We start from the raw sequence: 14,129 nt of genomic DNA, 5'->3' as shown, positions 1-14,129 counted from the left end.
AGACATGTTGTCGATTGTGATTTGTGAGAGAAACTACAATACATGGAATTCTTTAGCGTTGAACGTATCCATCACTAGTGGTTATTCCGACGGATTTCTTTCTGTAGCAAACTGCCTCATGGGGAATTATTTGTGAATTTTCCTTTGGAAAAACAACGAAGGATTAACGCCAGAATGTAGTTTGATAGGTTTAACCAAATATTCCGACGGATTATCGACAAAATCGCTTGTTTGGTTACGTACAATGACGAATCTAAAACCAAAAATTACATGGTTCTTTATATAAATGAAACCGGAAAAATGAAAGACTACAAAATCGTAGTGGCTGTTCGGGTTGCCTTAAAATATTTTTTACATAACTTGAATAGTTATATTAAAGTTCTCACAATTGTAGTCATTTCGATTATCTTATCCAAATCACAATTCACAGTTGATCATGTACACATGCATTTCTCGGAGTCAAAGGTGTTGTTGATGGGTGACATTACACAAAATTTTTTATTATTTTTATTTTTTTTCATTTGTTACAGATTGGGCTATTACCTATTGATTAAATTTTAGATGGATTGAGATATTAGATTAGTTTAAGATCAAACATTTTTACACTATTTTTTTCCAAAAGTTTTGGGTAGGTCCTTGAATAATTTTAAGGTGGATCCCTAATTTTTTTAATATTTAACATATACTATATTTACTTTTATTAGGTGGATCCTAGAACCCTTCTTCACTTTACTTGCCTTCACCACTCCTTACGTATTACCGACAAACTGTTTAGCTACGAAATCGTTTTGATCAAAATGTTGAAAACATTGCCAAGTGTTTAAAACATTATAGTAAAGATCGTTTTCCTAAAATAAACATAATTAACTGTTTAAAACATTACAATAAACATGGTCTAATAGATTACCAGTGTCAAATACATTACTAAGCGTTTAAAACATAAAACTAAGGATTAATATGATCATTACATCGTGGATTACGTAGTGGATTACTAGGTTGTGACAATCCAGAAAATATGTCACCAACCGTCGTTAACATTTAACGATAGGACATAAGAATGTAATAAGGACAACCTTGTAACGACCGATACATTTTAATATATTCAAAATTTTCATAATTAATTACATCAATCTTTAGGCGCAAAAATAAGTGCAAAAAAATTCGCGTCACTTTGAAAACAGTTTAACATATTTAGACTCGTTAATCTACTGCGATTCCATAAATATAAATTTCGTAAGAACCCGGCATAATAAGGGTGAGATATGTCATTTATGGTAAATATATATCTACCGTAATTGAAAAGTTACAACCATGAAAACTACAAGGAGATTGGTTAACTTTTGGAAAAAGTCACCAGTTAGACAATCGTAGTACTACTTGAAGTAGGAATTATGAGGAAAAGAATGCTTAAAACGGACGTCACGTGTGAGAGTTATGATTTTTATAAAATTATAACGGTAATAAAAACACGTCGAAAAATGATATTCAAAACTAGACAAAACGAATAAAAGGAAAGTTGTAGAGAATGACGACACCTACACGGATATATAAGAGTCGTTGCAAGAGTTACGAAAATTTAAAGTTGAATTTTTATCGTTACACGCGCTCGCGCGTAGTGCGTTGCGCGGACACCCAATTGCGTCGAGATACAAGGTTACGTGGCACGTTGAGATGATGACACGTGTCAGCATCGTACGGTTCGCGCGCATTTGTGCGGCGCATGCTCCAAACATGCTATAAATAACATGTCTCATCAGCTCATTCTTCCTCACCTATCCTTTGAATTCTCTCTCTAAATCGTCTCGTGTGCTATCAGCCCGGTCGACTCTCAAAGTGATAACTTGTGGTTTCTACCCTACACTAACGTTTTCAAACTCACAGGTGAGTTTCACGGACACATTTTCCAACTTTTTTTTGGGGGGGGGGAGGGATACATGTCTAAAATACAGCTTTACGTAGTTATCACTAATTATCGTTAGATAATTATGCCCATAACATTAGGATAATATTATGTCTGGTATTTACTCTGCCTAAACTCTTAACTAATATTATGCCTAGTTGTTATGTTGAACCACTATGATACATAAGATCATACCTAGCTGTCGCGCTGGCCAGTTAATAGGAAACACTGAAATTCGTTAGTATAGCCACCTGTGGATAAGCTTAGTACCTAGTGTTAATCTCCCTAAATTCTTGGCTACGCAAAACACACTAAATATATACATATATATCATATAAATACTATAGATAATAAGTATACCATATAATATAAAATGCGAATAAAAACACGGTCGTCCAGGGGAGGCCCCCACGACAAGAGTTAGATGAGACAAAATTCATCAACACACTGTTAGATTTTCAGCTACTGCCAGACCTATAATCGTTAATTCTTAAGTGAGCGAGAGAGATATGTACATATCTATATAGTATTGACACTCCCACTTGTGCTTGCTAGCTACAAACTGAAGACAAGTGGAAGCAAGCATAACTTTCTAAATACAACGACGTCCGATGAAGGGTCGTGGTATTTTCGAGGATCAATACTCATAGCTTGATTATAGGAACTCATCATAACTTTGTCAAACTAAAACTAAATCTCATAAACTACTATTAAGACTAATTAAGTAGTGATAGCACACAAACTCGAGGAAGCGAGTTTAGGTCAACCAACACCTAACTATCTTAGACTACCACTAGGAACCTACCTATGGAAGTAGTGATAGTACTCACCAACTCAAGGAAGTGAGTTTAGGATAGATAAAACAACTAAAATACCCATACACATTTTATAACAATAAAAGTTGTGGACTCACCAACATTATGTTGATCTCTCAAACCACATGTATTCTCAGGAGAATGAACCCGTCTGAAGGAGTAGATAACCCCGATGATGCAGCCCAGAACTTATATGCTTTGCTTTTGTTCTTTGCTTTCGTAACCTACCTATACCTGGAACTATTATGTAATATATTTTATTTAATTAATAAGTAACTATGTTTTTAGTACATCCTGTGTATCATTCAACGCATATATTGGCCTGAAATTCCAACATCCTAACGTCGCACAACCTGACGTTTCCGCCACCGGCCAGGGGAGTGACAGATTGGTATCAGAGTACATATTATAGCGAACTAGTAATTCCTTAGGAAATACAGCTATAATCTAGGACTATAATCTGATTAGGTTTAGCCCTCTAAGCCTAATAATAAGTATTAATATTAATTGCCCTACTTCTTGGCTAATTACGGGAGAGGTGTCTAGATTGAACTATTGCTTGGTTTGTTGGATTTCAGAACGACTATATGCTAAAATGATCATACCCTCTCGTACTTCTCATCTGATAGATCCTTACATGATATTCTTGGAGTACAAAAACCTAAAATATACCTAACCTAAAAAAAAGATTAAGAGCGATATAGATATAGTCATATAAGTATATCTACTACACAACAATACGAACCCACGTAGTCGAAAATCAGGATTTTAGGTCAGAAACCATATTTAGAGTTGGTATATCTACTACACCATGACTAGAACTATAATGTGCAACTAAGTTTTATGATGGTTCGACCGACGCACGATCGAACTCGGATACGGTGGTTGGCAATATAAATGGTTCAGGACTTCTGGATTGAATGCTTAGGTGAGAATTATATACTCAGAAGCTTCTCTGAGAGACTTCTACGTCTTTTTGGGTTTTATTTAAATAAATTTTTTCAAGACTACAAATAATGGCGAACGAAAGACTTGATTTTATAACTAAAATAAACATTTTATCACCCACCAAGGATCATCTTGCAAGTAAAAGAAAGATTTGAAGCAACCACAGAAGGAAGAAGTAACAACAACCTTTTAGGAACTTTGGGTCCTCTAGGGGAGGCTTAATTGTTGAAGAAGATGGATGAACTTTAGGACACCAAGAATTGATCAACTTGATACGAATGCTAGTTCCTTTTGTTAACTCTTAAGATTAGAATCAAATACCCAAGTATTTTATCTAAGAGAACATAAGAACAAGTAAGAACTCCTTTTTGTTAGCAAGAACACTTCTTGCGAGCATATAGAGGGAGAGGTTTTAGACTTTGCATGAATGATGTACCAAATGCAAGCAACTAGTCCTAAGTGATAAAGTAAAGTCCTTAACCATTAGGTCTTAGCACATTAAGACAACCATGTCCGTATGTCATCAACCTGTCTCTCTTAGGGTGATCACTTTGCGTTAAACAAATGCAAAAGCCATGCTCCTTCACTAGTAAACTAGTTTCGGCCCATGCTCACAAAAGAAGACAAATAGTTTAAATTTTATAAACTCAAAGTTTATAAAATATAAACTGTCTTTAGGTAAAAGACAAAAGACTCAACTAGTCCAAAATGGTGTACATGACTTTTTAATTCATTCCTTATGAAATAATGTGTTACTTGTGTTGTAAAATAATTATTTCCATGAAATAAATATTTTCCAATTTATTATCATAAGAGTTTATGAATATTTATTAAAATCAATTTCGAATAAATAATCAATTGCATCAAGTTGTTTTTAGTGTGACCCTTAGTATCATTTGTTATTTAGCAATATCATTTTAATATGACTCGTGAGAATACTTGATCTTTCAATCTCCCACTTGCGCAAGACTCATATCAAATTGATATAGAAAATGGTGAACGTCTAGCAACATTTCACTGCCCCCAACAACATATGACTTTGTGCCATTCCATCAATGACCAATTGGCGTGTAAGGTAAGTCTATCAGTTATCCCTTTGCTAAAGACATCATGTTGACATGACACATAGATCCCAGTCAATCTCATATAAGTGTTCAACATTACATCAGGACTTATATGTCTAACTCTCAACGAATAATAGGAACAAATCCCATCTTGACTACATACACCTGTTGCATGGTTTACGTCATACCCGATAATAGCTTTTATAATTGTCTTTTTAAAGAACAACATTTGACTACATCAAAGCATAACCTTCTCCACACTCAAGCCCCATATGTATCTTAGGTGTTAAGGATATACAGATATTACCTTTATCAAGTATCATTCATGACAACGATCCACAAAATGATCTTGAACGGGTCAGTCCAATACTTTCTCTCTAGCAAGTACCTATGAAACTGGTTACAACGCTTTTTCAACCATTCCAATTCATATTAGTCTAACTTTATTACTGTTCCCACAATAATAACCTACTATAGATTTTAGAGTGAATAAGTTTACTCATGGATTAAACAAGTTAATAAAGAACACCAAATATTTAATGAAAAGATCATATGCCATATATATCATAGTAATTACAATAGATGATGTTACAATGTTCTAATACTCAATACTAATACATAGATCAAAGACAATCACTAGAATAACGAAGTCCTATTCCTCAATCATGACCTTCAAACTTGACTTGAGGAAGGGGCTTCGTGAAAGGGTCCACCAAATTTTGATCAATGTGAACTTTGGGAATACTAATTTCACCTTCTTCAACTTTATAACGGATGAAATTGAATCTTCGGCTAATATGCCTGGTCTTCTTGTATGATCTGGGTTCTTTTGCCAAGGCAATAGCACCCTCATTGTCACAAAAAACATCTAGGGGGTCCTGAATGGTAGGGACTACCCCTAGATCTCCAATGAATTTCTTATTCCAAGCAGCCTCTTGTGCAGCTTCAGAAGCAGCAATGTATTCTGACTCTGTAGTGGATTATGCAACAACACTTTTCTTGGAGCTTTTCCAAGATACCACACACCCATTGATAATGAACACATATCGTGATTGCGATTTGCAATCATCTCGATCAGTTGTGAAGGAAGCATCAGTGTAGCACTTTACACTTATGCTTTCTTCCACGCCTCCATAGACGAGGAACATATCCTTAGTCCTTCGTAAGTACTTGAGAATGTTCTTCACAGTTGTCCAATGACTTTCCCCTGGATTTTGTTGGAATTTGCTTACCATGCTCATAGCATAAGCAAGATCAGGTCTTGTACAGCTAATGTCGTACATGATGGATCCAATTGTAGACCCATATGGAACATCCTTCATCTTGTCTAGCTCAGCCTTTGTGCTAGGACTTTGAGATGTACTTAGTACAGTGCCTTGCGCCATAGGTACAAATCCTCTCTTAGAGTTTTGCATATTGAACCATTTCAAAACTTTCTCAATGTATATACCTTGGCTTAGACCTATTAATCGTTTTGATCTATCTCTATAGATTTTGATTCCAAGAATGTATTGTGCCTCACCTAGGTCTTTCATTGAGAAGCGCTTTCTAAGCCATGTCTTTACGACTTGTAAAGTTGGAATATGATTTCCCATGATTAATATCTCACCGAGCTCCCACTAGTTTTCAGGTAAACACAAGATTCATCTTCATTTCTAATAAACCACACTTTGTGATTTCATCATTGAAATGATGATTTCAGTTACGAGATGCTTGTTTTAACCCATAAATGCATCTCTTGAGTTTAAGCACTTTATTAGGATGCTTTTGGTTGACAAAACCTTTGGGCTGAACCATATAGACATCTTCTTCCAAGTGCACATTTAGAAAAGCAGCTTTGAAATCCATTTGCCATATCTCATAGTAATAATATGCAACTATGGCAAGTAGTATCCTAATAGATTTAATCATAGAGACTGCTGAAAAGGTTTCATCATAATCAACCCCATGATTTTGAGCGAATCATTTAGCAACAAGTCTTGTTTTGAATGTGTGTAAATTGACATCCATGTTAGTCTTCTTTTTGAAGACCCACTTACTTCCAACAGTCTTGCTATTGGGAGGAAGTTCAACCAAATCCCAGACTTGATTTTCTCTCATGGATTCATCTCCGCGTTCATGGCTTCAAGCCATTTGTCAGATTCAGGATCTAACATTGCATATCGGTAGCTGATGGGCTCATCTGCATTCATCATCATGAAGCACTCGTCAATGAGAAATCCATATCTCTCAAGTTCATGACGAGTTCTACCGGATCTGCGAACGCCTTGTGTTTCAACAGGTTGAAGTATAATGATATATTTATCTTGAACAACCTCTTGTTCAGTACTAGTGCCAACTAAGGTTGCATCAGATTGAGGTTCTTGATCTTCTTCAAGTTCCACGTGCCTCCCACTTGCCTCATCCATTAGAAATTTGCTTTCTAAGAATCCAACTTTTCGTGAAATAAAGATGTTATTTTCACTAGGGATGCAGAAGTAATATCCTAAATAATCTTTAGGATATCCTACAAATATGCACTTGGTAGATCTAGGCTCAAGTTTGTTTGAAGTATCCTGTTTAACATAAGCTTCTGTGACAACCCGAAATTTTTTGCCTTGTAAAGCCCAGTCAGTCAACCCAACTGAGTGTCAGACTCATTTCTGCTATCATTTAGTCTCGTTTGGAGTCCGTTTAAAGGTTCAAGCTCAATACATTTAAGACTCGGGTATAGGATTGGGTCGCGTACACTTCTAGCACCAAAATCGAGCCTTACACTCCAACATAAGGAGTGTACGGCCGTACACTAGGGTGTGCGGCCGCACACCCCTCTCCTGGCAGCACACTCACGTGTATAAGGTTGGGACTTAGCCTTCATTCATCCCTTTTCACCCTCCCAAACCTAGAACACGATTTCTCTCTCAACTATCATCCGATTTGCAACCTAGATCTTCGAGTTGTAAGTGTTCTTCCTTAGATTTGTTGTTAATCTTCATAAACTAGTAACATCCTTTGATTTCATCCATTCGAAATCATGTTTTGGCTAGATCTTCAACTCTTCATCCATTTCCCCAAGAACACCAAGAACACATACTTGTTCTTGGCGATTTTGGACCTTCTCGAGCCTCCGGATCGTAAGTACCCTTCCCCTTTGCTTGAATCTTGTTTAGAACACTTGATTTGGTCTTAGAAAATGCCCAGAACTCATAATCACATGGTGTGTGCGGCCGCACACCCAGGTGTGGCCGTACATCCCTTAAAACACCCTCAAATGTCCTCCAAAATGCATTTCCAACTTCAACACTTGCTGAGCATTAGTCCTACAAGCCTCCCTACCCTTGGAAAACGTTTTTGTGCACTCATTACCATGAGTGTGCGGATGTACACTCCCTGGCCGCACACCCATAGCCACACACTCCTCAAAATGGCCGTACACTCCCCTTTGATGAATCGCACGTGGTTCCAACACTTGGTCAAAGTGTTTCCTAGTCTCGTAAGGTGTTTCCTTGCATTTGGTTGCTTCTAAACACTATATTTATCTCAATATATTCCATTATATGTCATTTAGGACTCGTTAAGTCTCGGGACTTCATTCGTGGAACTTCTCATCCTTACGTACATATTCGTTTGAATCACCCACATAAGGTGAGTTCATACTCCTATAATGAATCTTTTAACTGTTTTAAATGCTTTTAAGGGGGGAATACAAGTTGAACACAATGATAATTGTGTAATTGTTTGTTATAAACATCTTTAAAAAGATTTCTTATGTCTTTTATAAGTGATCAAAACATTTCAAAAACTCTTTTCAAGTTATGTTACTCTATAGTTTAACAAAACTCCGTTTTTAAAGTACAAGCATAACTTAGTAGAAAAATGAGTCTTTTCGGTAACAGTTCAAGTAAAATACTAGTAACTATAAGGGGTATAGTTTAGGGGTTCAGTTCATACTATAACTAGTGCAAAGAGGAACATACTATAACTATAACAGAAGGAACATACTATAACTAGTACAGGAAAGAACATACTATAACTAGTGTAGAGAAGGAACATACTATAAGTAGTGCAAAGAGGAACATACTATAACTATGAGAGAAGGAACATACTATAACTAGTGCAAAGAGGAACATACTATAACTATAACAGAAGGAAAATACTATAACTAGTACAGGAAAGAACATACTATAACTAGTGCAGAGAAGGAACATACTATAACTAGTGCAGAAGGAACATACTATAACTATAACAGAAGAACAAATCATCAATTACACATTTATACTATATTTTCCTTGTATTCTAGGAAGAGATTGTATCTTAAACTCAGTACTTTTAACAAATTAAGGTAATACGTCACGCCGGGTTTGTATTAACAATGGTACGAATACCACATACATGGGTTAGCAAACACGATGTCGAGTTTGTATTAACAAGGGTACGAATACCACGTACATGGGTTAGCAAACACGAAGTTAAACATCATACCGGGTTTCAATAACAAAGGTACAAATACAACGTACCAGGGTTAGCAAACACAAGTATGATTTATAAAGGGTACATCTACAAAGTACCGGACAATAATATATACAAAATACAACATACCGAGTTGTTACTAACAAGGGTACAAATACAACGTGCATGGGTTAGCAAACACGAGGTAATAGCACTTCATTCCGGGTTTGTACAAACAACGGTACGAATACCACGTACCAAAATTAGCAAACACGAGGTAAAACATCATGCCGAGTTTTAATAACAAAGGTACAAATACAACGTACCAGGGTTAGCAAACACGAAGTATGATACAAGGAAACATATAAACATATGTAAAACTTACAACAGTATCAACTGAAGCGTTAAGAGTACAAGATTTCAATACTTCTAATACTTGTCCAAACATTAGAATAACGCCACATAACTTACTTGTAACATGAACATTCAGTTAGAAGATGCACCCAGTCTACTATCTATTCGATCTTAACTATATACATATTCCGTATACACCAAGTAATCATAAGGAGTACCAGGTATAGGTCAGGTCATAGTATACAAATTCAATAGATCGTTTTCTAGTACAAACACATATTTTCAAATAGAACATTGAGTAAACTTAACTAGAAACTTAACAGTGAAAGGTTTAATCCATTTTATTAAACCAATACAACTCAAAGGACCTTAATTAGTTAAATATATAATACCTTAGTTTACACATCAGGGTTATATATCTGTAATATCCGACAAATAGTTAGATGTGTATTTTCCGCCTTACTTCCTGTTCCTTGTTTGGTTGTGGGCTTAGGGCATATTCACACAGTTAACTATCTGTTTGATATTAGATCATATATAACTAGTGTAAACTAAGTGATTATAGAAGGAACTATTGTGGTTACTATTTTGACTAAAGGAACTATTACAGTTAACTCCGTGAGTACCTAATTAATGCATCAGAGTTATATACAATGAAGATCTAACAAACAATGGGATGTGTGACTTCCGCCTCATTTCGTATTCCTTGTTTGGTTGTGGGCTTAGGGCAGATTTACACAATCAATTGTTTGTTTGATATATATTCTATATAACTTATATTCATTTAGTATTCATAGAAAGGATTGTAGAGTCATTTATACTTATCTTTCTTCATATCAGAAGGTATAGGATCTTCTGAGGAACAGACGAACTTTTCTAAAAAGAGCTTTCAACTTACTAATACATCACTTAAATACTTATGAACTCACCAGCTTAAATTGTGACAACCGTCAAAATTCGAGTCGGTTCTAGATTTGAATAAACTTAGTTGCACATATAGGCACGACACATACTGGACTTAGTGACTAGAAGCTCAGTTATAACCTACTAGAAACTTGGAAGCAACTAGAAACAATGGATAATGTACTTAGATTTCACATTGATATGTGAATTCTACAACTACTTAACTGTAGAGGCTATCCATATTCGGGTCACTCTTTGACTCGAACACCTTTTCATGAATCATATACACACATCATGCACTTGACCTAGAAGTAGAAATTAGGTCAAAGTCTCATAGAAACTTAAGTCAAAGTTGAAGACTAGGACTAGTATACTTGATTCCTCAATTTCGCTTGAATCTCGGAATCACTACATAGAATGCCAATAAACCGATAAAAATAAATTAAAAACATTATTTATAACTATAAAAGAGTTATAATACCAAAAGATAATTTAAAGTCTCAAATATTCTATTTATTTTGATATCCAAATTTTTACAAACTCTCAAAAACCCTAAAAACCCTAAAACTTAAATTTTATAAAGTTTAACATCAAGAATTCTATAAAAATAGTTATGAAACTTATAATATTATCTTAAAACTATTAAATTCAGGGAAATATAATCAAGGAAAATAAAAATTTAAGTCATTAACATTCATCCTTAATTTATAAGTCAAAAATCAAGGTTTCATGAATAAAAACTTGATTTTAGTGCACATTTTATATAAAATTTAGATATTTTATAAAATAACTTAAATTTTATAAAACAAAATGAATGAGAAAGGGTTATTATACTCAAAATTTCGGACCCCTTTCTTCCCATATCTCTCTCTCTCACTCTCATTCTCCAACACACACACATCTCTCTTCTTTCTCTCTCTAGAAAAACTCTCTCTACCTTCTCTCTAATTTTTTTCTCCAAACACCACAACCACAGCCTCTTAACCACGAAATTATGGAGATTCATAAGGGTTTTTCAAGCCACAAATAAATTTAAGGTAAAGAACATACATCTCTTGAAGATCCACAACAATGATTTAAGCCATGCATGTGCATTTTACTTCAAAAACCGACTTCTACTTCTTCATCTTCTTCAAACTTGTTTTCTTTTTGTTAAAATGGTTTTTAGAACATCATGGATGTGTTTTAACACCATGCATGTATGATAAACAAGGTTGCATGTTCATGAGCTTAGTGCAAAAATCGATTTTAAGGATTAAAACATCAAACTCAAGTTAAGAGTTTTTGAGAAACAAAATTTTGTTCATAAATGAATGTATACATTTTGATAAGTTTTAATCTTTTGATCTCTGGAAACATGACTAGAATATAAGTTTATCATGATATCTTTTAAAATATTTCAAAAGATTTACTCAAAGAAATGATGAAAACTCATTTTTCTAACCAATCACCATGCATGCAATCTGACAGATTTCTTTACCTGACTTTAAACTGTCATATCTCACTCATTTCTTAAGAAAAATTCGGGATTATTTTTCTGAAATATAATACTTTGAGTTAGATTTCAAACCCATCTGACCTCACTAGAAAATTCCAATATTTCGATTTTTAGAAATTTTTACAAAACTGTTGCTCAATCAGCACCTTTTTGTGAATACTAGTTTTGTATTGCATGTTCAAAGATCTTATTCATCACTAAAAATCAAGGAAAATTTAATTTGAGCACTTAACATCATGTATTAAGAGGTATAAAAATATCTTGATTCAAAAGCCTTTGGAACATGTTGCAAAAATTCTCAAAGTAACATCAATAATTTTTACCAAAATCACAAGAATCAAGTTTTCTCTATAATTGTTTGAGCCTTTAGGCATGTTTTTCGACATCAAAAATAAGAAAACAATTTTTCATTGTTATTAAATTGTTTGAAGTTGCATTCTGGAAATTTTCAGGTCAATATATATTTTCTTTATTTTTACATGAAAATAATAATAAAATAGAGTGTTAAAGCATATAAAATACTTAAACTTGTAAATAAATTCTGGAAATATTTGTGGATGACCCTTTAAGGTAATAAACATCTCTCATGAAGTTTCATCGATTTTTGTTACTGTGTAGTATGGTTTTTAATTTTCTTTTTATTTAGCTCTAATAAATCATAAAACCACTTTAGAAAATGTGAAAATATTATTTCTTATTTTTCGCAGCTTGTACCTTATACTTAAGACTCCGAAAAATATTTTGGGAATTTTTGAAAATGTATATTTATTTTTCTTGAATTTTTGTGTTTATAATGGACTAAAAACAGGAAAAATAGTTTTACTCATCCAAAATTCATGAAGATTTACCAGAAACTCTTAAAATATGTTAGGATGATACATAAAAATTTTGATGATTTTTATCTTCTGTATGCTATTTTTCTTCTATTTTCCCAAGATTTAATACACTTAAATGTACAAAAATCAGAAAAATTGTGTTAAACTTTTTGAAAACACATATTAATATTTTTCGTAGATTATGTACACTGTAAAATAGTTACACAAAAATTACAAGAATTTTTCATGATAATTTACTATTTTTCCATGATTTTATGATTATTCATGGAATTAAATGGTGAAAAATAGTTAGACAAATCAAAAATTCAAGAAAATTTATCTTAAGGTCTTTGACTTCAATTAAAAATGAAATGCAAAGTTTGGCAATATATTTTTATTCGTGGAAACTTTTATCAAAATTTTTATTTCGATTTATGAAACCAATATTATTTTTAAATATGTGAGTACTCACCAACTATTTTTGTAGTTGACGCTCGTTTTACATGCTTTTTCAGGAATCATCTATTAAGAGGCACGTAGAGACACAACACTTGTAGGAGCATTTGCATGTGTTGACTTTTAAATACATTGTAATCTCTTTTAAAAAGTTGTTCAAACTCATTGTAAATTTGTAATGATTTTTAATACTATGGTTGGTGTTGTCTTTTAACTTTTGCTATGAGACCCTTTGTACTGCCACGCCCCGTATATCCGCTTTAGCGGGGTGTGACATAAATGCTGATCAACTCTTTCAAAATAACTTGTATTCTCAGGTAACTTGTAGACTAATACACGTGCTGGGATTCAGAAGATGGAGCATAGTAGCTTTATGTCTTGTTTTGTCATTTACTTGTGTAACCTACCTTATGTCAATCACATACTTTGTAAACACTTTCTTCTAATGAAATGGTTGTTTATTACTTTGATTACTATGATGTATGTCTTGTGATACTAAACATGACGTCCTCCACCCCAGAACGTTTCCGCCGTTCCAGTTTTGGGGTGTGACAGATTGGTATCAGAGCATTGTTTATAGTGAACTAAGTATATCAACCTATAAAAGATATACAGCTATATATATAATGGGGCCAAAGTACTCTGAATAATTATATATTTTAAAGGTATACCAATACCTTATAAAAGTATACATGCATGCTTATACATACTAGAACAAGTATCACAAGAAGAACAGAACAGAAGTATTTAAAGGTTGAACATTGCGGTCAAACCTGGATAGTTATGTAATCACATCTGGAATCAATATAACCTGATCAACTATATTCATTTGAAATGTGACTAACATGTGTTTGGGAGTGATGTGGTGTTGCAACAGCCTTAAAACTTACCTAACTCTATTCAAAGGATTTCTAGGTCAGTACATAAAGTTAAAATACTATGGGAGTA

Source organism: Lactuca virosa, chromosome 4 (assembly GCF_052849685.1).
Source record: "Lactuca virosa cultivar CGN04683 chromosome 4, Lactuca_virosa_CGN04683_v6, whole genome shotgun sequence".
Taxonomy (NCBI): domain Eukaryota; kingdom Viridiplantae; phylum Streptophyta; class Magnoliopsida; order Asterales; family Asteraceae; genus Lactuca; species Lactuca virosa.
The sequence above is the reverse complement of the archived record's forward strand: the minus strand, read 5'-3'. Positions refer to the sequence as shown.